The sequence below is a fragment of the Dasypus novemcinctus genome, chromosome 2, assembly GCF_030445035.2.
Source record: "Dasypus novemcinctus isolate mDasNov1 chromosome 2, mDasNov1.1.hap2, whole genome shotgun sequence".
Taxonomy (NCBI): domain Eukaryota; kingdom Metazoa; phylum Chordata; class Mammalia; order Cingulata; family Dasypodidae; genus Dasypus; species Dasypus novemcinctus.
This window is the reverse complement of record NC_080674.1, coordinates 179493740-179517323: the sequence shown is the minus strand read 5'-3', so window position 1 is coordinate 179517323 and position 23584 is coordinate 179493740. Positions and strand designations below refer to the sequence as shown.

Below are 23584 nucleotides of genomic sequence, written 5' to 3'. Positions count from 1 at the left end.
AAGGTCATTATAGCAGAGAGTTCGGTGTTCAGGTAACTTGAGTGCTGGAGATCGCTGCTAGAAAGAAATGACGGTCATTTCCAGGTAGTAGAAGCCAAGCTCCCATTTGATTTTAGCCCTGTAGTTGGCTTAGTGTACAACAAATATTGAAATTAACTCTGCTCAAAGCAAAGTCCTGAAAGAGAAGAAATTACTTTGAGTAATATTAAATTGAGTGTAAGTCACCAAAACTGGTCATGGAAGAAGGTTCTTTTATTTGGTGTTCCCTCTTTTAATCACCAAGGAAGTGACCTTAAATGATAAATTTGTCAAATCCAAAACAGAATTTTTTTTTTTTCACTATAAAGGTTGAATAATTAAAGTACTTGGTGTTATACAATCTGGGATAAGAAAAGGCTAAAGTATGGCAATAATTTATCTTCATTAGACTCTTTAAAAGTTTTTAATTATAAAAATAATAATGTTCCTTGTTTAAAAAAATCACATACCAGCTCATTTTACATGTAAAAGTCCCCTTCCTCTCCCTCATTCTTCTCTACAGAGGTAGCTATTATTAAATGCTTCCTTTCTGTGCATAATCAAATGGAATCATGCTATATACTGTTCGGGTGTTTGCATTTTCACCTAACAATATAACAATACATCATGTATGTTTCCATGTCATAACAGTTCTTTTTTTAATAAACTGCATGGTATTCTTTTGTCTCGATGCACTGCAATTTAGTTTACCATTAACCAGTTAACCATCGGTGGATATTTAAATCATTTCTGGTGTTGCTAATTCAGTGCCATAGTGAACATCGGTACGCATATATCCTTGCACATTCCTATGAGTATATCTTTAGGATAAATCTCTAGAAATGGAATGGCTGGGATACAAGGGATGAGCGCTTTACCTTTGGATATGTATTGCCAAGTGGTTCTAGCAAAGGTTCTGTTTATTTGCTTGGTTTTGATAAGAACATTGATATGTCTGCAGAACATGAAAAAAAGTGAAACTAGAGTCCTTTGAGCTAGACAAAAATTAGAACTGTACCATCCATGTATAATCGTGAGTGCATGACCCTGGTTGTGGTGTCTGCTTTCGTAAAAGAGCTTTCCAAAGAGCGGCCCCTCTCCCAGCCCCCCGATGTGGTGCTTGCGCAGTTGTCGCCCGTGGAAACTGTAGTCCTGCCACGCATCTGTCCACTGATCCAGACCACAGAGGCCCGAGTTCCTCCACCTGAGCATAATTAATGGCCAGTGCAAGGAAGTTGTTGGAAACATAAATTGAGTTCACAAACCTCTTATAAAATACCTTCAAAAACTCTCACCTTAGCCCAGCCATTGACAACAGAGCTGGAGTCCTCGGTGACAACTGATATACGAACTTCCCTTACCTAAGTATTCCTAGCCCCAGGGACCCTTTAAATTTCATTTTACTCTTCTTTTGCCAGAGTCAGAACATCAGGCAGAAATGCATATATATGTAAGATGAATGCAGTGCACAGTTGAGATTTCTCCTGCTCTGTCTCTCCACACCTTGAATTTTGGACTCTCAAGCCATTTTTAAATGTGGCTTCATTTTTCTTCCCTGTCATTACCTGATTTCATCTGAAAACCTCAGCATGCACTTCTCTTTTCCCTTAATTCATTAGATTTGGCATTGCTGTTTATTATATCAACTTGACATCTGTCAAATATAACATCTTTGAAGCACCAGGATGTTTAAAAAAAAAAAAATAAGGATTTAACTCTTCAGGGCTAACTGGAGACTGTTTAAATTTATAGAGGTGACTTTAGACCTTTGTAGATCTTCCTCTAGATAGAACGATATTTGTAATCAAAATGATAATCCATATTCCCTCATTCCTCAGGGAAGATGAAGAGAAGGAGACTTGGGGGAAGGTTGAGCTATTTATTCACAGATTGTTTAAAGGCAGAGTTAGTAACTGCGTCCTGGAAGAGCAGATTGTATTAGCTTGATAAAGCTAACCCTTTCAGCCTGGGGGGTGGGAAGAAATTACACAATAGCAATTGGGCTGCCAAGGTTTCTTTGGCTTCTTCAAAGAGGAATTAGAGTTTAATGTGCCAAAACCTTCCAGATTGGAGGGCATGCTTCTAGAGATAATATGGACATAAAAGCAAATCCTGATTTTTTCTTTTTTGACGGATATAAGAGACATTACAACAGACCCTGAGCTTTAGAAAGAGGGCTGACAGGGTGTCACAGGAGCAGGTTGGAAGGGCTGTGGCCATCTTCCCCCAGCACAGAGAGAGCCACATAAGAAGTTGCCATTTATGTCTGCACCCAGAAGATGTGCCTGATGTGGACTTGTAGTTGGAATTCTTTGGCGAGGAATATCAATAAAAACAAACATGGGGCCTTGATTGTGTTTTGTGTCTGGGTATCGATTCTTTCCTCCCCTGCAAAGCCACACACAGATTTAGACATAGACAAGGGAACAAACTGCTGTGCACAGCCAAGGACAGTACAAAGCCCCCAGCTGGGGCAGATCAAGGAGGGAGTGGAAAGCAGTTAAAACCTGGCTGTCAGTCTCAAGATGTATGATAAGACAGAGACTTATCTAGGAACTGCTGTTGACTCTGGCCCAGGACCCAGCGCTTGGCCTTAGATAAGGTGTTGATTTCAGATTCTTTGAGAGTCTATCGGGCCCTAAACTCAATGATTATTATTCAGTGCTGCTCGTGGCTGTTCCTTTAGTTACTCATCATCCCACCAAAGGGATAGAAAAACCCCTATTTAGCGATCCCTTCATTTATTTCCGTCTCCTTTGTACCTCTGAAGTCCAACATATTAGTCATGTGGTATGACAAGGATTGCAGGGATATTCCCAGCTGTTCGGAAGGAGTGGAGGAGAAATGACAGGCAGAGACGCCGCTATCAATAATACAGAGCACCACGGGTGAGGTGTGCTGCATTTTGGCGTTGTCAGCAATCTTGCCAGACCCCAGTCAATCTCCCGGTGTGAGGCTTCCCCGGTGGAGCTGAAAGAAAAGTTGCCTGGAGAAAGAAGGAAAATTAAAAAATAAAAAAACAAAAAAAAACCCACTTCACAAGACTGAGAAATACATTATTTTTTAAATTGACAATCCTTTTTGATGAGTTTAGGAGAAGCGTGTTATGATCTAAATCAATAGAATTGATAATGTTTTCATCTTGAAAGGTTAAGTGTATTTTTGACACTCCCCTATCTCCCAAGCAACTTGGCTTTTAAGAAAAAAGAAAAAATCCTCTGGGCAAGGAGCCTTGGATACACTTAATTTAGAGCTGATGTTTATGACTGGTCATTGACCTTGAAATTCCATTAGCGCTAATGAAGGACAGTGCTGGACGCGTCCTGCCTGGAGTCCGGTAAGTGACGTGCTTGGCGCCTGCAGAGGCCCCCGCCCCTCTGGCTCTGCCCTCAGCTGGGAGCAGACTTCCCTGGGACCTGCTGCCTCTGCCCCGGCTGCAGTGCTCAGCTGCAGTGCTCGCTCTACGTGCTGTCCGCTCCGAGACCAATGGAATGCAAAGGCAAAGTATGCAGGTGGCCTCCAAAATTTCTCATTCTGCAAGGGACCTTCAAGATCATAAAGATGTAGATCCCCTATGGATCCATCACCTAGATTTAACAATTATTAATATTTTGTTATTTGTGGTTCTTTCTTGTTTGTGTTGGCTGTAGTATTTTCAAGCAAATTACACTGTAACATTTACCCCTGAATATTTCATTATATCTCACTAAAAAGTAAAAATGTGCTCCTACCTAACTACAATACCATTATCACACCTAACAAATAATAATTTCTTACTACTGTCCAATATCCCGTCCATACTGCAAGTTCCCCAGTGGTCCTAAAAATGTTTCTTAACCGTTGGTTTGTTCAAACTATAATCCAAACACTGTCCACACATTCCATTTAGTTGTTATTGTCTCTTTCAGTCTAGAACTGTGCTGTTCAGTACAGTAGCCTGTGGCCAAGTGTGGCTAATGAGTGCTTGAAATGTGGCTAGTCCAAATTAAATGGGCTGTATGTGGAAAATACATCCTGGATTTCAAAGAAAAAGGAGTGTAAAATATCTCTTTGAGAATTTTACATTGATTATATGTTGAAATTAAAACACTTGGAGTATGTTGGTTGTAATAACATTAAGTGTATATAATGTGTTTCCTTTTACTTTTTTAATGTGGCTACTAGAAAGTTTTAAATTATGTATGTGGCTGACATTATATTTCCACTAGATAGTGCTGGTCTAAAACATCACCCTCCTCTTTTAATCTTCAACAGTTCCCTCATCCCCCTTTTTCCCATACCATTGGCTCATTGAAGAAACCAGGTCAGTTGTCCTGAGTGTGCCCCACTTCTGGATTTTTCTGATGACTCCTCCATAATATAGTTTAACTTGTTCCTCTGTCTCCCATATTTCTAACAACTGGTTAAGGAAATAAAGGTTGCTTAGATTTAGGTTTAAACATTTTTGACAAGATTACTCCACAAGTGATACTGTACTCTGATAGCATGATATCAGGATGCACGCAATGAGAATTGTTTCACTGTTCATGATGCTAAGATGGATCAGTGGGTTTAGATGCTTACAGCCTGATCCCTCTCTTATAAAATTTCTTTTCTACCCTCAATACCAGCAATAATCTGTGACTAATAATTTGGCATCCTGAGAATCAACCATTAACTAATGGTTTTAGCATTCGTTGATGATTGTTGCTGGAATCATTTAATTGGAGGTTGTAAAATGATGATTTTCCTACCATTCTATTTACATTTATTAGTTAGAACTCATATGTAAAGAATAGTTCAGAAACCAATACCATTTGTCTTCTGTGAATTACAAGTCTTATATGAAATACCAGATAAGCTGTTTCCCTTTAATTGTCAATTTTCTGAATAAAGAGTTGGTTATAAAAGCAATCTCTACTGGTGACAAATGAATTTTTTTTTCAACTTTCTCTTTTGAGTTGTTGTTAAGAATTCAAGGATTTTTATATATGAAATACCCAATAGAATGTCCAATTTTTAAAAAATCGATTCCTAGCATTCAAAAATTGAGAAAAATGAATCTAGAAATTTCACATAAAATCCACATTTCTGGACACCCATGGAAAACTGGAACCCACATTTTTACTCCAGAATCTCTGGAATAGAGTTTTGGCTCCATCTTTAGACAGGGCCTGTGCTCCCCCATTAGCCAACACCACCTCCCAGCCACTGTGTTCCCATGAATATTTGCATTTATGACACCAAGTCCAATCCCCTTAAGTTATAAATCAAGAAATGAAAGCACAGAGAGGAGAGCCAAAGAGTGTCAGCACTGGAATGAGAATCCAGATTTCCTCCCTCCTTGGGCCGTTGTGCTCATTCTCACTTACCCAGAGGATGTTCGCAGACAGTCCAAGCAGCAGCAGAATCTAATGGAAGGCATCCATTTGGTGTATGCTCTGCATTTTCTATATGTATGCAGATGAAAATTTAATGCTGGTGACACTGTAGCGCTCCCTGACCATGATGAAATATTTCCCAAACCGTGGGCAGATTCTGAGGCTACCGAAAACATTCGCTCTTGTTTAGGGTCCAATATGTCTCTCCTTTGGGACTGTGGGCGGCAGAGTCGATGTGAACTACTCAAAGCAAATAGGATTATGCAAGCTCTTTGGAGACCCCTTGGGCAATATTTATCAAAATTTTATGTGCATATACCCTGTTTGACCCACCAATTGCTAGGATTTTTTCTAATAGATACATTCGCAAAATATGCCAAGATCTATGGACCTTGAAGTTCGCCGTCTTCATAGAAAACTGAAAGCAACTTTTAATAGGGGACCAGTTAGTAATTTCTCTTACATACCTATAAAGAAACAGTCTATTGCCATTTAAAAGAGTTAAGTAGAGCTGTGTGTGCTTATATGAGAAGATCCACAAGATGTATGACTGGGTTAAAAGAAAGAAAGATATAGGACAGGTGAATATTATTTTCTTATGCGTGCCTGTTTCAAGCAATATGCATATATGCAGGTATGTTTATAAACATGTTTAAAGAAAGATACACAAGAAAATATTAAGCTCTTTAAAAGGGAGATACCAGCGGTCTAAGTAGAGAAGAAAGATATTCGTTTTAATTTTCATTTTATATCTATCTTTATGATGTTTTTAAAAATCATGGATATGTATTCATTTTTAAGGAATACTAAGTATATAATCAAGTTTTTAAGTGTTCCAATAATGCTCCTGGGTTAGGAGAAAACGAACGGTGAAATATGTTTTTTTAATTGGGTATTCTGTCCACTCTGATCCAGAGGTCATTAACAGGGCTTCTCAAACTAGCTGAGAAGCTAATGGGCATCTACTGAGGTCCCAGCTGAGCACTGAGCTAGCAGGGTGCAGTGGGAGGAACAGGCAAGTGCTACAGAACTTGCAGTCAAGTTAGGGAGAAAAGACCTATAGACCCAGAAGCACTTGTAACAAGAGTACACAGTCTGGAATTAAGTGCTGATTGTGGCTTCCAGACCCTTGGTGTTTCCTAATACATAAGAGAATCTCCTATCAGGCCAAGTAGGGGTGGAATACCTAAGCCAGATGAATTGTAGTAGATGACTCTGGACTGGGTAAGCGCTGAGAGAGGAGAAAGGAGTTTGGGGATAGGGAGGGCAGGACCAGCGCCATGGTGATGAGAAAGACGGAGTGGAAGGAGACCTGTGCTGAAGAATGCAAAGTTCATGGGCTTTGGTTTGGGGAGGATGCAAGTTTACAGCCCAGAGCTTGTTGAGTGGTCATAAGCAAATCTCTACCTCCAAGTTTCCTCATTTGTTGAATGTATAAAATACATCATAGGGATTTTGTAAGGATAAAAGGGTATAACACACATTCAGCAGTGTGTATGTAATACATACCTAAACCCTGCTGAGTCTATGTAAATACGTGTGGGAAGGGAGAGAAACTGATTGGGGGGGGGTAGGGAGAGTTTAGAAGAAGTCTGTGATAAAAAGCACTGACTTCAAAGGCAGGTGATCTGGTTCTAATTCTTTCTAGCTGGGTGACTCAAGACTTCCCTGACCTCTTGGACTCTCAGTTTTCTTTTCTGTTAAATGCGGATAATGTGAAAAGTTGGTGCATACCTAGTGCTTGATAAATGGTAGTGGTTATATAAATTGAGATCAGTGCAAAAAGTCGAGGTGGTCATGGAGACAGCCAACATTTATTCATGAAGTCTACATTTCAGATAGTTTTAAAATATTATTATATCTAATTTTCCCCAAGACTCTCTAAGAGAAGCAAGACAAGGAAATCAAGGCACTGTGAGTAAAAGGTTTCTCTAAAAAGCTCAAACTTGAACTTGAATCTGCCTTGCTCTAAGTTGCTGGCTTTTCCCACTATACTCCTTGTCCTCCAATATGCCATTCAATTCAAGCCTCCTTTATTGCTGAATTTATTTTCTGAAATTATTTAGAAAAGTAACCAGAGGATGGTTAAATGATGGCCCCTTATTATTGCCGGAGTGCATGTATATATTTTCACTATGCTAAAAAGACTTATGTATGGTAAGACTGTTTCAAGAAAAAAATTTCCTAAGCCACGCATTTAATTTAGATTTTGCAAAACCACATTTTTAATCAGAGACTCTTTATTAAAAACATACTCATTGGAGAAGTCCTAGAAAACGGGTTTAAATCCATAACACAGCTGTTCTCCCTTGTGCACTCGTCTTACCAGCATTTGGAGACTGTACAGAAAAGGGTGAGTGCTAATAGGATAGTTGCGACAGCTCAAATACCCCATAAATTATTCAAAACTTATGCACTGTGGTCTAACATACATATATCTGTTACATCCATAGTAATTATCCCTTCACAAGCGTTTTTAGTAACCATTTGCTATTTAACCAGGGTGTCCTGTTTGTCTTGGGAAGCCAGGGTATAAGCAGGCTAAGAGTTAGGGCTAGAGAGAGGAGGGTGGCTTCCATCACTGCAAGCGGGAACCTGTTTTGGTTTTTTTGTTTTTGTTTTTGTTTTTAATGTTACATTCAAAAAACATGAGGTCCCCATATAGCCCCCACCCCCCTCACCCCACTTCTCCCACATCAACCACCTCTTTCATCATCGTGGCACATTCATTGCATTTGGTGAAAACATTTTGGAACATTGCTGCACCACATGGATAGTGGTTTACATTGTAGTTTACACTCTCCCCCAAGTTCGCCCAGTGGGCCATGGCAGGTTTGGTTTTAAATGCAGCCTTTTCTCTTTCTCCTTTTGTACCTGGTGCAGAACAACAGCCTGCATTCCACTCCCCATTTTCCCATGGTCTTGGATTTTCACCGGGGTTTCCTTTACAAACGAGAGAGGAAGACTGAAGTCTCATAGGTACAGCTCCAGGGGCCCTTCTTGAAGAGACAAAGCACAAAGTGTGTTTTTAAAGAGGTTGTATTTGCAGGAGTCCTGCTGATCAAGTGTGCAGATGCCCTTGTTAGTCCATCCAACGGTGCAAGTGTCCTGTCATAGGTCCTCCATCACTGAGGCGTGGCCAAGTTTGTGTGAGTGTAATTGTAAAAGTAGACGGGTGGGTGTGGGTGATCATATAAATGTGTGTGTGCACGTGTGTGTTTATGAGTAAAAAAATAATTCCTTACACACTTGGAGGGTGAGCTAAGGTAGTGGAAATTCTGCTCATTTAGGTATTTTGGTCTTGAAGTTGCTTGTTCTATGACAACGTAGAGTATGTTACATTGACCCTTTAGTTTCACTACCTGTGAGTGAACTAGACCTCATCTCCATAGCTAGACTGAATCCACCCAAGAGCTAATTACTGCGGATGATCCACCATCAAGGGAAGAAGACAATTATTTTAAGTAGCTTGTTTTCATCCCACATGGTATGGTTCTACACAAAATCATTTGATCATATGCTTCTTTTAGCTTTGAAATCATGTACCTATCTGTCCGTGTTTAACAAGAGGAATGATGCACATTTGAGCAAATTAAGTTGATGGCATTAAAGCAGATCCTGCCAAGGGGAAGGCAGGGCTTCTTTAGGGAGATGGACTGGAAGGTACAGCCACATCGAGGCAGAAAAATCCAGAGACCTCACCTCAGGGCAGTGAGCTTCCATTGCATAGAACAGACTCAAACTCAGACAAGAAACTGGGTTTTGACAAAAGAGGAGCTGAGTTTGGGGAATGGAAATACTGAGGAGGAAAACTGGAGGCATTGCTTTGTTCTTTTTGTCTCGTCTTGTAATGCCTAAATAAATCTTCAAGCCATAGTCTCAAAATCCTAGGCCAGGGATTACAACTCAAATGCCTTCAAGTAACGTAATCGAGTGGAGTAGGGAGGCATAATAAAATTATTTCCCTACCATAAGAAAAACAGCAGTGCAAGCCCGATGATAAATTGCAATGGACACAGGGACCCTGGTGTTAGGAGACAATAGGGAGTTCCGTGGACTATGCCAAACTAGAAATAAAAATGCCTGTGCCTCCTAAAGAGGGAATCTGCTACCCTGCTTTGCCCTGTAGCTGCCATGGGAAATGGCTAAATTGATGGATATTCTGAATTTTCACAAGAAGCCTAAAATCCAGATGTTTATGTGAAATTTCCTGATTTTAAAACATCGACTTGATTTTTTTTTTTTAGTCATGTGCAAGTCAAATTAAAGACCAGTTTGCAATATCTGCTGTAGGCAAAGGGAAAATCTACGGGAAGCAAGAATATGCCCCGAATATTGGCAGTGTGGGAACAGCTCAGAAAGTGTTACTTGCTCTCTTACTGTGTTTTTATTTGCATTGATATGCAGGTATGATGGGGGTCAAGGGTATGACCTGGATTTGCAGAGAGAAACCCTTGACTGTATTGGGAGTAAAGGCAAGAAGACTGGGTACCCTGGTGTGGTTTCAGGAGACTGTAAGTGAGGTCAGAGTCAAGATAGGGCCTGGGTAGGCTTATAACATCTTTGGATGCCTCTTGCAGAGAACTTGTAGCTTGTGAGCCTCTGGGTGAGAAATGTCTGCAGTTCCTCACAGGCCTTACATGCAAATCATTTTCATTTGAAAGAGCGGTTGAGCACCTCTTTCCTTCTTAAAATATAATATAGGGGAGTCAAGGTTGGACGAATCGCAGTGAACTTTTTATGAGCTGGTCTGCTCTTTTATGTTATTTTAGGACTAAGAAGATCTCTGGGGGGGGGGGAGAGGTGGGGTGGGGGGGTGGGGTTGAATGGGACCTCACATATATATTTTTAATGTAATATTATCACAAAATCAATAAAAAAAAAAAAATCTCTGATTAGCCACCTTTGCTAGTCTTCAGAATTCCCTTTTTCTTTCTCTTTTCTTTTTTTCTTTTTAGTGCAGGTCCTCGCTGTGTTTCCCTGCACAGTCTGTTACCCTGACTCTAGGGGTTCCAGAGTCCCTTGTCACAAGAGGAAGGAGAAATCCCTGGAGCAGAATAAGGGGGCAATCGGTCCATAGCACCGCAGCCCTTCTCAGTTTAGCAGAGCGGTCTGAAGGCTGGGGAATGGAGAGATGATTAAGTCAGGCTCTTTGGAGTCTCCTGTCCTCCGCCACCGCTCCTTGACATCAGGATTCATTCCCATAGGGTGACATCATCTCGGCTGGAACCCTGCCGCCCACCCTCTGCAGACAGAGCCTCGGCCTGCATGCTATTCCGACAGACTAGGAGGAGAGATTTGGCAAGGGTATAAGAAGGTCAAGAGCACCGAGATGACTTGTCCACCACTGGTGTGCATCTGAGAGGATTGCTGTCCCTTCTGGAATGTTTGACGGGAATATAATACAGGCTATAATAGTATCTATTTTTTTAAAGGATGCATATACAAAATTCAATAACGTGGAAAATGCTTACTACAATATGCAATCATATTCTATGTTAATCTGTTTATTTTCAAATGGGCAACCCGCTCAAATGATTCAAACTTCAAACGGTACAAAAGGGTGAGCAGTGAAAAGGCTCCCTCCCACCCCTGGATTCCTGTAACCAGCCACCCAATGTGAGATGTAATGTTAAGTGAAGAGAGAAGATTATAAAGCCAATCATCTCTCTCCCTCCCCCGAGACACACCCATATATACTTACCCAGAGAAGAAAGACAAATCAATAAGCAAAATACATACAGTGGTCGTTTTGGTTATAATTAGGATTATCGGTCATTTCATATTTTCCAAAATGTCTTTAGTTAGTGTTTTGCTGTAGGAAATATATAAATTTCTTTATTATATATATAATACTTAGTCATTGAAGTCATCGAAGTATAATTGGGCATTGCTAAAAATCAAAAAGAAGAACCTAAATCCAATCATTTTCTTTCAACCCAGAACCCACAAATGAGGGGACTTTAGGTTTTGGCATGCTACCTGCCTGGCCTTTCCTTCCTTGCATATCCATGATCTTCCTTTAATACTGTTGACTAACTGGTTAACAAAATATTCAGAAGGTCTATTACCTTTAAAATGAGAGAATAACTTTTCCAAAGAAGAATGACACATTTGCAAGCGAACATGCATTGAAGGAAACAAGAAAGAAAGGCCCTCTAACCCGGGAGGCTTTAGGTAAATTTGCAGCCTGATGAACCACAAAAGAGGAGAAAAAAAGGAAAAGGGCCATTATGCTCCAGTAGCCTGCCTTCCAATGTATGCTCCTCTCCTTGGGCGGAGGCCACCCCTCCTGGCTGATCCCCAGCCACCCTTCTGCATGACACGATATGGGCCTGGAGGAGCAAAGAGACTGTCTCAGCCCCTTGGAGCACAGAGGCTTGAAATCCTTCTGAGAAACACCAAGAAACCTCCACCTGGCTCCCAGACACACCTCTGAAAGCACAATCACTCCCTTTAATTTTCGCATTACACACAAATAATATATGAACATTTTATCATGTTTTTTAAAATACAGAAGTAGCTAAAGTTAAAAAGTACATGATTTTCTTTCAGTTAAAGAAGTTGTGGATTTACAGAAACATGCAATAAAATACAGGATTCCCATATACCACCCTATTATTAACACCTGGCATTGGTGTATAGTACATTTGCTACAATTGATGAAAACACATTTTTATAGTTGTACTATTAACTGTAGTCCATGGTTTATCCTAGGGTTTATGTTATACAGTTACATGGAGATTTAAAAGACTTTTATTCTAGTATCAAATATACAACCTAAAATTTCTCCCTTTTAACCAAATTCAGATATATAATTCAGTCTTGTTAATTACATTCACGGGGTTGTGCTACCATCACCACCATGAATTATTGTCATATGTTTTTCTATTTTTTCATTAGGGAAAAGAACCAGGTAGATTCTCCCCCTTAAAGCACTTATCTATCCCACGCCTCGCAGTCATACTGGTCACTACCCTGAACAGTCTGGGTTCTGGACAGAACTTTTCTGATGCACTTGCATCCAAACCCCTGCACACATAGACACCTGATGAGTGCACGCGGTTGCTTTTTTTTTTTCCTATTAAACTCTCAGGTTTTCTAGCCCTTGGGCTCTAAGACTCACTTATTCTAAGCTCTCTTCCAGAGCATGATGTTTCCCACCTGTGAGTCACCAAACGCTAAATGCGCTCTTCTCAGCAAATGCAATTCATTTGAGAATAACTCCCAATAAATTGCCTGCGATGTTTCTTTATTGCTCGAGACAATGGGCAATGCCAAGGCAATGAAGGCTAGGACAAAAACCAGTCATTAGTTTTAATGTGGTCTGGCAGTTTTAATCCTTTCTGCTTTTTTAAGTATAATAGCTTAGTGTGGTGTGTTAAGGTTGTTTTCGTTCTTCTTTCCCTTCTTGAACATTAAAATACAGGGAGGAGGTGGGAAGGGGCATGGGATATTTTTCTTAGAGGGGTGCGAGCTCTATCCCTATTTGCACAGACCCTGAGGGGTATGGGGTGGAAGCTAGAACCTCCTGACGGCCAGGGTTGTGAAGCACAGAAAGAGTGCTCGCAGGACCCTGGTGTTTCTTTAGCGCTCACCCCCCTTAAAGCCTTTGCTTCTTCTCAGTCACGACCTCTGCCGAGAGCTTATTCAGGAAACTGCGTGAGTTTTTGCTACATAACACAGAGCATCAGTTACAAACTTCCCCAGAGAGACTGCCTCTTAAACATCTTTTGTACTCCTAGCCCCTCATTAATGCTAAAACTTAGCATGACCCCAATAAATGTGTTGAAGTAGAAAACACTCTTTAATTGTAGAATGATTGGTAGTCTTAAACCAGGCAGACACGGTCTTCTTTCCAAGGTCAGAAGTCCAGGCATTATGTCTATACCCGTGGGTTGATGGCTTGGGGAGTAGGGTGGGGTGCCCAGGATAGGATCAGTGGAATAAACCAGGGTCCTCGGAGTAAATGTGGTTTAGCAAGGGAAGGGCAATGTTCTGGGGTCAAAAGTCATTTTCAGTCCCATTGCTCATGTCTTGTCCTGGGGCAAGTCTTTGAATTGTGCATCCTTATATGTAAAATAGGAACCCTCAGACTACCTGCCTCATAGTGTTTTGGAAGTTGAAATGAGCACATAGTAGGTGCTCAACAAATGTTAATCTCCCCCTGCACCCTTCTGGTGTATAAGTGCCTGACAGAAGCCAAGACTCCTAGCATTGCATGGTGCTTTATGGGTACGCCGTGTCAAAGGGCAGGGTTTGGAGAGCCCTTTTAAGGCAGGTTGTGGGAATGAAACGTCGAGGAAGCCCAGGATGATCTAGAACTTCCATGCCAGACCAAGGCACCCTTGTGCTGCCAAAACTGTAGTAAAAGGAACTGCCCTGACCAAGGACAGGTGCTATGATCCCTTTTGTGGTGGGTCCTCTAATTACATACACGTGTCTGTCTATCAGAGCGTATTCTCTCCATAGCCCTTCACCCTCCTCCCCTTATTCCAGCCCCCAGATTTGGAATTAGCTAGAGTTTTATAGGGGAGTCTGGGTGTTTTTTCTGTTTTTGTCCTGATAGGAAAGATATTTCAGCCTATGCCAAATGCTTAAAAGGATGGTAGCACATGATAAATGCTGGTTAAGTGTGTGCTAGGCATATTATTATTACTTATAAAGTAGGGTTTTCTGGATTCGCCCCTAAGAGGGGATAAGGGTCAGAAATGTTTGAAATTGCACAACTTCCTCTCTGAGGGGAACTCTGATCCACGGCTGTGAATGCACATGGACTGATTATCAGGAGTGGATAATTAGGCTATGTGGGGGTTTTTTCTCTCACCATTTACCTTCTCATCAGTCTTCTACACCAAGTAAAGTGGGCGCTTCTTAGCAGGAAAAGTCAGGAAGGATATGAAAAGTATTACTTGTTTTTTTCCTTATCCGGCATGTGTTGATTACTGCAGTAAGCAAGCGCAGATGAGGTAAAACTTTGGGTTGGGTTTGAGGGTGGTCTCCCCTTCTCTGAGGATGGGGTAAGACTAGAAACAGGTGTCAGAGGGCCTTTGTTTCCTTTCCCAATTTGCTGAAAGGCCCAGATAAGAATTCATGCCTCGGGGAGCAGTTGTAGCTTCGTGGTTCAGTGCCTGCATCACATGGACAAGGTCCAGAGTTCAATCCCCCGTACCTCCTATTTATTTTTAAATAAAAATAAAATAAAATAATGTACATATATATCTGCCTCCATGTCTGAGTTCTCTCTAAGGAAGCCAAAGGGGTTGGTGACGTTCAAAGTGTGTCGAGGAGCCCTGGGTTATTGGAGGTCAATCAAGGCAGATGTCCTTTCACCCTTCATCTCCATTTGAATCCAAGGAACTCCAGTTTTATCTGTTTTCTACCTCAGGGTTCTATGGAAACACCCCCTGGACTATACATTCTGCATTTAAATAATCAGTGGTTGCAAAAGCACTGAGCTTGATGCAGGAAGCAACCCCTACAGTTCTCTGATATTTGCAGAGAGTAGGGAGGCTAGATGGTAGCCTTGAGGTCAGGGACAGTGACAAAGAGGGGAAGATGGGAAAGAGAAGGGGCGGAAACCTTGAGGAGGACCAGGGAAGGGCCAGGGTGCTGTGTACTGCTTCGCCCACTCACGGGGACTCCACTACACCCACCCCCAGTCATTCATTCCAGCCCCCCACAGGGATGCAGCTCTGGGCAGCTAGTACAAACAGCAAGGGACTCCAGGTCCTGCACTGGCTTTGTGTGACATCGGGATTACGGTACTAAGCCTTAGCCCTCCCGGCTGGAGAATGGGGCCCTGTTCCCCTGGAATGAAAACACTGAAATGCAAAAAAAGAAAGCGTGGCTTCTTCGGTTTCTTTATCTGTGTTTCTCCTGCCCTTCATTGTGTGTGGAGACAATGGATTTACTTCTCACAGCCGAGAACTGAATGAGGAAGAGGGTGAGAGAGTGACAGGCTGGCTTTTTAAATGAAATTTTACAGGTAATGTGAATTAGTTAAAACATCAGTTATTTTTTAATTGGCTTCCCAAATTAGCATAAAGGAAGGCCTGTTCCTATGGGTCTTGTGGTTTAGTTAAGGCAGCTTCTTATGAACGCTCATTGAAAACCTTCCCTCTCCCCTGCTTAAAACCTTTACGTGGTTCCTTGCCCTCACATGGTGTCCACACACCTTCAGATGGCTTATAAACCCCGAGTAACTGGCTCCTGCCTTCCTAGCCACTACGCCTGCTCCCTCTCACAGCAACCCTTACACTATTCTAGCAGCGCTAGCCCTCATTTGCTTGTCAAATTCGTCCACTCCCGGTTACTAATTTAGAAGGTCTGATGTACAATCCAAGAATTCGCACCTCTAACAAGTTCCCAGATGCTGCTGCTGCTGGTCCAGAGACCATCCTCATCCTTTGAACACCGCTACACCCTCCCCCACCAACACAAGTGCTTCCCTTACCTAATTCCTGCTCCTCCTTGGCGTCTTCTTTTGAGCTTCACTTCCTTTGGCTGCCTAGCGTGGATAGAGCTCTCCTGTTATACGTGCTCAGACCATCTGGTACCTCGTCATAGCACTTAACAAAGTTATACATGCTCATCTGTGTAATTATTTATGTCTGTCCTCCCTGCAACTCCATAAGCCCCAGGGGAGCAAAGAGCTATACCATTCCCCACGTATCCCCAGTACCTAGCACCGTGCCTGCCACATAGTAGGTGTTCAGTAAGAATGGACAGATCGATGGATGGCTGGGTGGGTGGATGAATGGGTGATTGGGTGGATGGGTGGATGGGTGGTTGGGTGGATTGATCTAGGAAAATTATCCATTTTACGTGCAGGTCGAGCATTAGGAGGACTGACCACATGTTTACAGGTTGCAGGGATGTTGCAGAGAGGTAGCAAAGGAGGGAGGGCACCTGTCTAATTAGCCAGGTCAGTGAAATGCTCCATGGCAACCACAGAACCAGCAGCTCTTGCGTGCAGACCTCCCTCCTGTTCTGCCCTCTCCGTAGAACAGAACGACACCCTGGGAGGACAGGAGCCCTCTACACAGAGGCACAGGTCCTGCTTTTGCCCCGGGTTCTGTGACTTTGGGTAAGCCTTTCCCTTTTGGGACATAAGTTTTCCCATTTGTAAACTTACAAGGTTGGATCTTTTATCCTTAAAATTTGATGAGAAGCATATGCTCTGAGCAAAGAGGCTTCATGCTGAACAGAATACAATAATGATTTTGGTGTTTGGTCCTTTTCCCTCATCTTGGCCCAATCATATCAGCAAAGAGAGTCAAGCTGGGAGGGCTGACCCGGTCTAGGTGGAGGAGGGAGATGCTCACTTCTCTCTGGAGCCTGTGTTTGGAACCATCCTTCCTTGCAACTGAAAGGACATCGTCCTTACAGGGAACCGTGGAGCACAAAAGTCCTAGGGGTGCCTGCGAGCTGCTTCCTGTCACCCTGCTTTGAGGCAATGTTCAGCCCAATGGCCCAACTGTGTCTCAGGACTGGGGTATCTAACCAAGACTTGGAGATGCACCTTCATGTTTCAGATGAGCACCCAGAAGGACATCAACTCGTTCCCTCTCCTTTTCTTTTTCACAGTCACAGTATTAGATGATAACTGAATCTGCACGGCAGTACACACCACTCTGCTCCTTCTGGCTGTGGCTTCTCAGGGAGAAATCCACAGTCATAGCGCAAATGCCTAGCGTCATTTAGTCAGCCATCTGTCTTCCTTGGTGTTTGTGCATGTCTAGAAGGTGTTCCCTTTGTTTTCTATTCTTAGGGAAATAGACCAAGGTTATAGATAAAAATAAATTGAAGAAGAAATGATTCAGAAAAGCTCAAAGAGAGGAAAAAAGTACGAGAAGAGTAAGGGAGAATCTTTAACGTTCTTTGCCACATTATTTGGTTAGAGAAAACAGGCTTTTAGCCTCGCTTTTACATAAGAGTCAGAACGCTTTTACACAGCTCTTTTGATGTCATGATAATTGTCTCCACACTTAATGCCTTTTAACCTTTTGCTCTGATCTTGGTTAGGGTTCTGTTTGTCAGGGGAGAGAAGGTTGGTTTTTGCTTCCTATGGGTGAACCATGAACCTCCAAATTCAGGTTATCAAAGAGCTCCAATCAGAAGAAAGCAAGGGTGTTTGCAGGTTCAATGGGGTGAGCTTAGAAAAGTTGATAAGAAGGATTAGAACTGAAGGATATAAGGACTTTAAAAAAGCCGAGCCATGATAGGGTTCATTACTTCCTATACATTCTCCAAAACCACATGAATGAAAAAGAAAGGGAGAAAAAAAAAAAACTGGCTTCAGTTCAGAATGTCAATTATGTCTTTTTTTAATCCCCTTTTCACAATTTATTTGACATTTTGAACAGTGGCCAAAAAAGCTATTATAACTATAAAACATATTCATTGGTATAAATCTCATTAAGTTGAACGATTTAATTAAGGTATTGACATGCTTAATTGATACGTGTAAGCCAAGACCATTTTCATATCTCATTTCCATATGCTTTCTGCTTTAAGAGACACAGAGAGCTGGATCTTTTAAAAAAGCATCCTCCATAAAAATGCTATAGATTCATCTGCGACCTCAGTCCCAGTGGACCACTTCCTTGATTCCGAGCCAGCTACTTCCCTAAGTGGCGCTGCTCGGAGGGAAGGTGATGTATGCCCGGCTTGAGTGCCTGTCAGGCCCTCTTATGATCAATAGGAGAATATTTATATTAATAAAGCACCAAGTTAATTAAATAAAACGGTCCTCTGGGTAAACTTAAGATACTAGAGGATGGGCAAGGAATCGATGTATTCTGCCATTTGAACATTAAGTATGTGCCTTGAAATTTTATAGCGCTTTTAAAAACTCGCTTTGTAATGTAAAAAGTTTGAAACCTCGGCAAGTTTTCTCTGCCAGAACCTTGTGTCTGGCTTGAGGAGCTGAGGAAGATGGGAAGGACTCGAGCAGCTGCAGACGGGAGCTGAAGGGAAGCCCCCCGCCCACCTGCCCACCCTTGGGGGTTTCTCTTGGAGGACAAGGCCGGGGTGGCGTCCAAGGCGGGAGCCCAGTGCAGGGTCTGGAAAGGGAGGGTGGCACGTCCTCATCCCCTGCGCCCTGGGAAAGCCCAGATGCTAGGATCTTTTGGAGAGGAACTTCTGTCCACCAAGACTCACAACCCCCACCTGGCTTCTGCCTATTCCTTTACCTCATTTTTCTCTCTTATTCTTTCAGTCTGTCTCTTTCTATGCATGTTTTTTTTTTTCCATAAGTGTCCACCTGAATCTCTTCCTTTGGGTCCCTCATCTGTGCTTCTTTGTGTGTCCCTCTGCTTTTGTGGTCTCTGCTGGAAAATAGCTCTCCTGTGTATGCGTATTTCTCTCTCTCTCTCTGGCATTATTCTCACTTGCCTCACTGTCTCTTCCTCTCTCCCCTCCCCCTTTCTCTGTCTTTGTCTCTCTGCCTCTCCTCTCTCTATTCATCATTGTCTATCTCATCACCATTTCTACCGTCTCTCTCTATTATCATTCTGCCTATTATCTGATCTCCGTCTCTCTCTACCTTGGTCCCTGGCCCAGCCACAGTTCATTTGAAAGGGGATTCACTGAGATTCAGCACGAAGATGCTGTCTTCCTGGTTCCATTCCCTCATTCCTGGAGCAGCCTCCACCTGCAGGTTTGAGGCAAGAAAGAGCACAGAAGCCTACTGCATATTGCCTCAAGCAGTGGGGTTCATCTGCAGAGTCCTGCTGTCCTGGGAGGTGACATAATACATGCTGCCCCCCTTTGTCCTCTCCCACAGACCGTGGCTTCTGTTTCTCTGGCAGGCTGTGCCCAACTCCCTGCTACAGGGCAGTCACCCTGCTAGTGACGGCCCTTCCTGGACAGTTTTTACAGGGTAGCACAAATTCTCTTCTCCAAAGAGAGTGACTGCAACAAATTCAACTCCCCCCACCCCGCCTTGACTGACCTCAGCCTTTCCTCTTATGGAAGCTTCTTGCCTGGTTCTGGACCCCTCTGAAGCTCACCAGTCCTGGGCTTCCTTTGGAAGGTGGACAGATACTTTGACTTGCCCCGAGTCTGCGCAGAAGTGATGGGTCAACGTTCTGCTCTCAGCCCAGATGCTGAGTTTGGGTCGTGGTCGCTCCCCGGGCTAACTCCTGCCAGGGCTATGCTCTCAAAGCTCTCCTGCCCACCACACCAGCTGCCTTCAGGTTCCTTCCTTTTCCCTCCACACTCTGGGAGTTTCCTGCTGACTTCCCTCACAGTCTAAAATTTCCCGGTCAGCTGCCCAGGAGGGTTTGCGGAGAGCTGTGTGGCTTTACCCTATTCCACCATCCTTTCAACCCCACCCCGCCGGGAGAGCATGATAGATTCCACCAGGCAGAGTCACCCAGGGAAGCTTTGAGGCACGCGGGCTGAAAGGAGCCCGGATGTTGTTATCTTTGGTGTTGAACTTAACCTGGAGTTGTTGCTTTGCAGTTTTGGAGTTCCTTGTAGTACCATTGCTGGACCAGGAGGCAGGAATTTTCTCATCCTCTACTCACAGGGTTTGCATGCAAACTTCGACAAATGCATATACTGATGATGATTAGCATTTATTAAGAGCATATTTTGAGCCAGCTAACGTGCATTATCACTTTTAGCCCCTTCATCAAAATCCCCTGGCATAGGTACTTTCATCATCCCCATTTTACAGATAAGAAAACTGAGGCTCGGGCAGGATAATCTACTTGTACAAAGTCACACACCTAGTAAATGGTGGAGCTAGAGTTCTCACCAAGTGACAAGCTGTGCTTTCATGGCTGTACCCCACTGTCTTCTGTGGTCTTGCTCAGATGCAGGACATCTGGGTCAGGTGTGAAAGGAAAGGAGTCGAATTACCAGGAAAATTATGTCGCTCAGGCTGTAGACAATGAACCATCTCTGGAGACCCTCTAAACCTAATTGAAGGAGGCATTTCAGAAGAAGTCTCCCCATTATCCTTCCTCTCTGCATCCCACCTCCTACCATGGAGGTCCTTCCCTCTTTGCCCAGGACGGGCGAGTTTATTGTATTTGGCAGGAGACCAGTGGCAGCCGTCTCCCATTTGTCACTAATTAATTTCCTCTTTGCAATTCCCTGGCTTCTCCCAGCACTTGTATCCCTTGTCGACGGCGTTCCAGGCCCAATGGCCAGAAGCAGGTCTGGGATTAAATTAGCATTCACTTCAAACTTGGTGTAAATCTATTAAACTGCACCCATTTTTACATAAATAAGCAAGAGAACAGCATCTATTCTCCACTGTCAATACCAGGGCACCCACAGGTGTGAGTTATTAGCAATAACTTTAATTGCTTTGAATGGAACAATAAATAGTACAGGGGATCATTATGAGAAATGTCTTTCTATGGTATTAATATAGCTCAGTGGCTTAATGCTACAGGCTCCGTCCGACACTGGGCTTCTAGAAGCTGGCCTTGCAACTCCCGTGTGCTGAGCTCTTGCTGAATTGCTTTCCTGCTTTGGTGGAAGATAATTTTGAACCCTTCTGAAGCCACATTGATTTTATCAGTAGATGGCCCCAGGATAGCATCTCACCTTCACCAGTGAGGTGTCACTTGGTTAATGGGGTTCAGAAAAGTTACAAGAAAGAACAGGCATGTGGCAGCCACGTTTCTTTGAGCTGGAGCCTTGCATTCCAAATTCCAACCTCTCGACAACCACAGCCCAAGGCCCATTCCCAGCCCATCTACCCTCACCCTGCCTCTGCACATTCACATTTCTTCAGTAAGTCCACAAAATGATCAACACACAGAGAATTTAAACATACAACTGGTTGTATGTTTAAAGTTACAATGAGGTAGCGATAAGGAAGTGGCTTCATTTCTTCCTAAATATAGGCCCTTAGCCCTTTGGAATTTCTCTCTTCCTCTCACCCCCCTCTTCAGCTCATCCTCTGGGCTTGTTGAGGACTTTCAGATCCTCTGGAGAGTTTGGAAGGAGGAGTCTGATTGCAGTGTGGATTATCCCAAAGATAATCAAAACCTGCCCACTTCCAGTCATCCCCTTCTAACACATCCTGTGCTAAAAGTATTTTCTTCTTGACCTAGAGTTTCATCATCTCTATAATTCTGTCTCAATGAATGCCAGGTTTCTGAAACAGGGAGGGGAAGAGATGTTCTTGGAGATGAAATGTTACCAGGCACACAGGCCTTTTCTGGATTGAATTCATTTTCCAAATCTGTTGTACCATCTCATTCCTGGTTTGTACTCTCTTCAGAAAAACTGAATTCTCTGTCTACTTAGCCTGCCTTCCCAAGAGAACTGCTCATTCCCACCCTTCAGCTTAGCTCAGTAAACCCTTCACAGTTGAAGGCTTTAGCTGTGACTCCTTAGAACCCAAGCTTTTTCTAGTAGCATTAGTTCTCAAGCATGATACTCCATCAGGGAGGCATGGATGGAAGGATGGACGAGGAGGCCAATAGCTCTTTGTAATCTGAAGGGACAAGCTGTTTTTGAAAAATTAACCCCCATCGCTTGAGATTTGTTTCCCGTCATCCAGGAACCAAGCAATGCCATGCAGTCATTTCTGATTATTCATTTATCTAGTCAACAAATATTTTGCAAGCTGTGTTGGGCCCCATGGTCGGTGAAAGCCCCTGCACACAGGAACCTAACAATTTAAAGAGGGAGCTGGTAGAAAAGGCCATGTTGCCATGTTACCTTACAAGTTCAACCTCTCGTAATCCTCTAGGTTAGTAACAAACCACCTCTCCAGAATCAAACTCTCTTTTTCCTGTGCCCAGTTGTCTTTAGGTTGTTGGTAAAGTCAGACTTAACAGTGCCCTGGGTTGGTTAAATTTCAAAGGACCACTTCGGTGTATGTGAGCTGCTATTTTCTTGGACTTCCTTTTTCAGGAAAAGATAAGATGACATGAAAAAGACATTGAGTCAAGCACAGACTCACTCTCTTCTTCCTGACACCAACAGAAATCTGCCTCAGTGGTAGCTGAAAATATATATTTGGAGTCCACAAGAGAAACATTTTAGAAAACACATTCCCCACCCCCACCCCCTTAATTTTTGCTAAGTGTTGCATAAGCAGAACTTCACCAGTGGGATAATGCGCCTCTGGGGAGGCAAATGAGGGTGCCCCAGTCAGCAGCTTCTCACACAACAGGCCAAATGCACACACTTCATTTCAGAGCAATTCCATAAATACCACCCCCGCCCCCCGCCCCTTCGCCATTTTCCCCTCACTCACAAGGTTTCATCTCCTAATTGCAAAAGCTTTTTGGCATGGGGATGTCTTTGTGAAGAAGAGAGGACTCAATTTGGGCCATCTCTCTAAAGAAGACAAGCGAACAAGGACACTTCTCCAATTAATCAGCAAAAGCCTGGCTCTAGCTTGCGGGCCAAAGGATCGATTTACATAAAGCTACTTCTCAAGATGAATTTGCCTCCCTGCTCTACTCCCCCTGCAACCCCCTTGTCCAGCCAGCATTAGACATGCTACTGGATTTCGGATTGACAGTGTCAGCTACGACAATCAAATTAGGGATGAAAGCCTCAGATGGCTGCCAAGGGAGGGGCACTGAGGGGAGGGCGGGGGCGGGGAACCACGTGTCAGCCTCGGAGGAGAATGGATGGCACAGAAATGCGTTCCCTTGCCCGAACTCCATTGGGCAGGCAAATAGCTTCAGACAAAGAGGAAAAACAAAATACAGCAAGTCTCCATCCTTTTGAACCAAGTGGACTCCACCAAGGTTGATAAATTAAACCAAAAAAAAACCATCCCACTGGGTTAGGATTAACAGAATTAGATCCTTACCATCAGATGATCTTCAGCATCAGATTTCTGCATACACAGTAAGAACACCAAAGTCACTGTTGTGCTCGCTGACAGGTATGTGACGATAAGAGCACAGACTCTGAAGTCACACTGCTGTGGTTGGAATCCCGGTGAGGTTTTCTGGGCCACTTAGGGACACAAAGAAGGCTGGACCAAAGCAGAAGGCACAATTGGGCTGATAACAGAAGCGCCCCAATCCCATCTAATGTCACTAAATTGTGATAATCCCCAGGATTAGTGAGCTGTTGAACAGCGCAGTTCCTTTATCGTTTGCTGGGCGTGATCAGTCAATTATTATTTTTTATTTTTTGGAGGTACCAGGGATGGAACCTGGGACCCCGTACGTGGGAAGCAGGCACTCAACCACTGAGCTACACCCGCTCCT

General features: G+C 43.2%; 1 protein-coding gene across 1 annotated transcript in view; it reads left to right on the top strand.

Annotated features, from left to right (window-relative positions):
* The window catches only part of SLIT3 (slit guidance ligand 3), a 640577-nt gene that overhangs the window by 399147 nt on the left and 217846 nt on the right, over positions 1-23584 (top strand).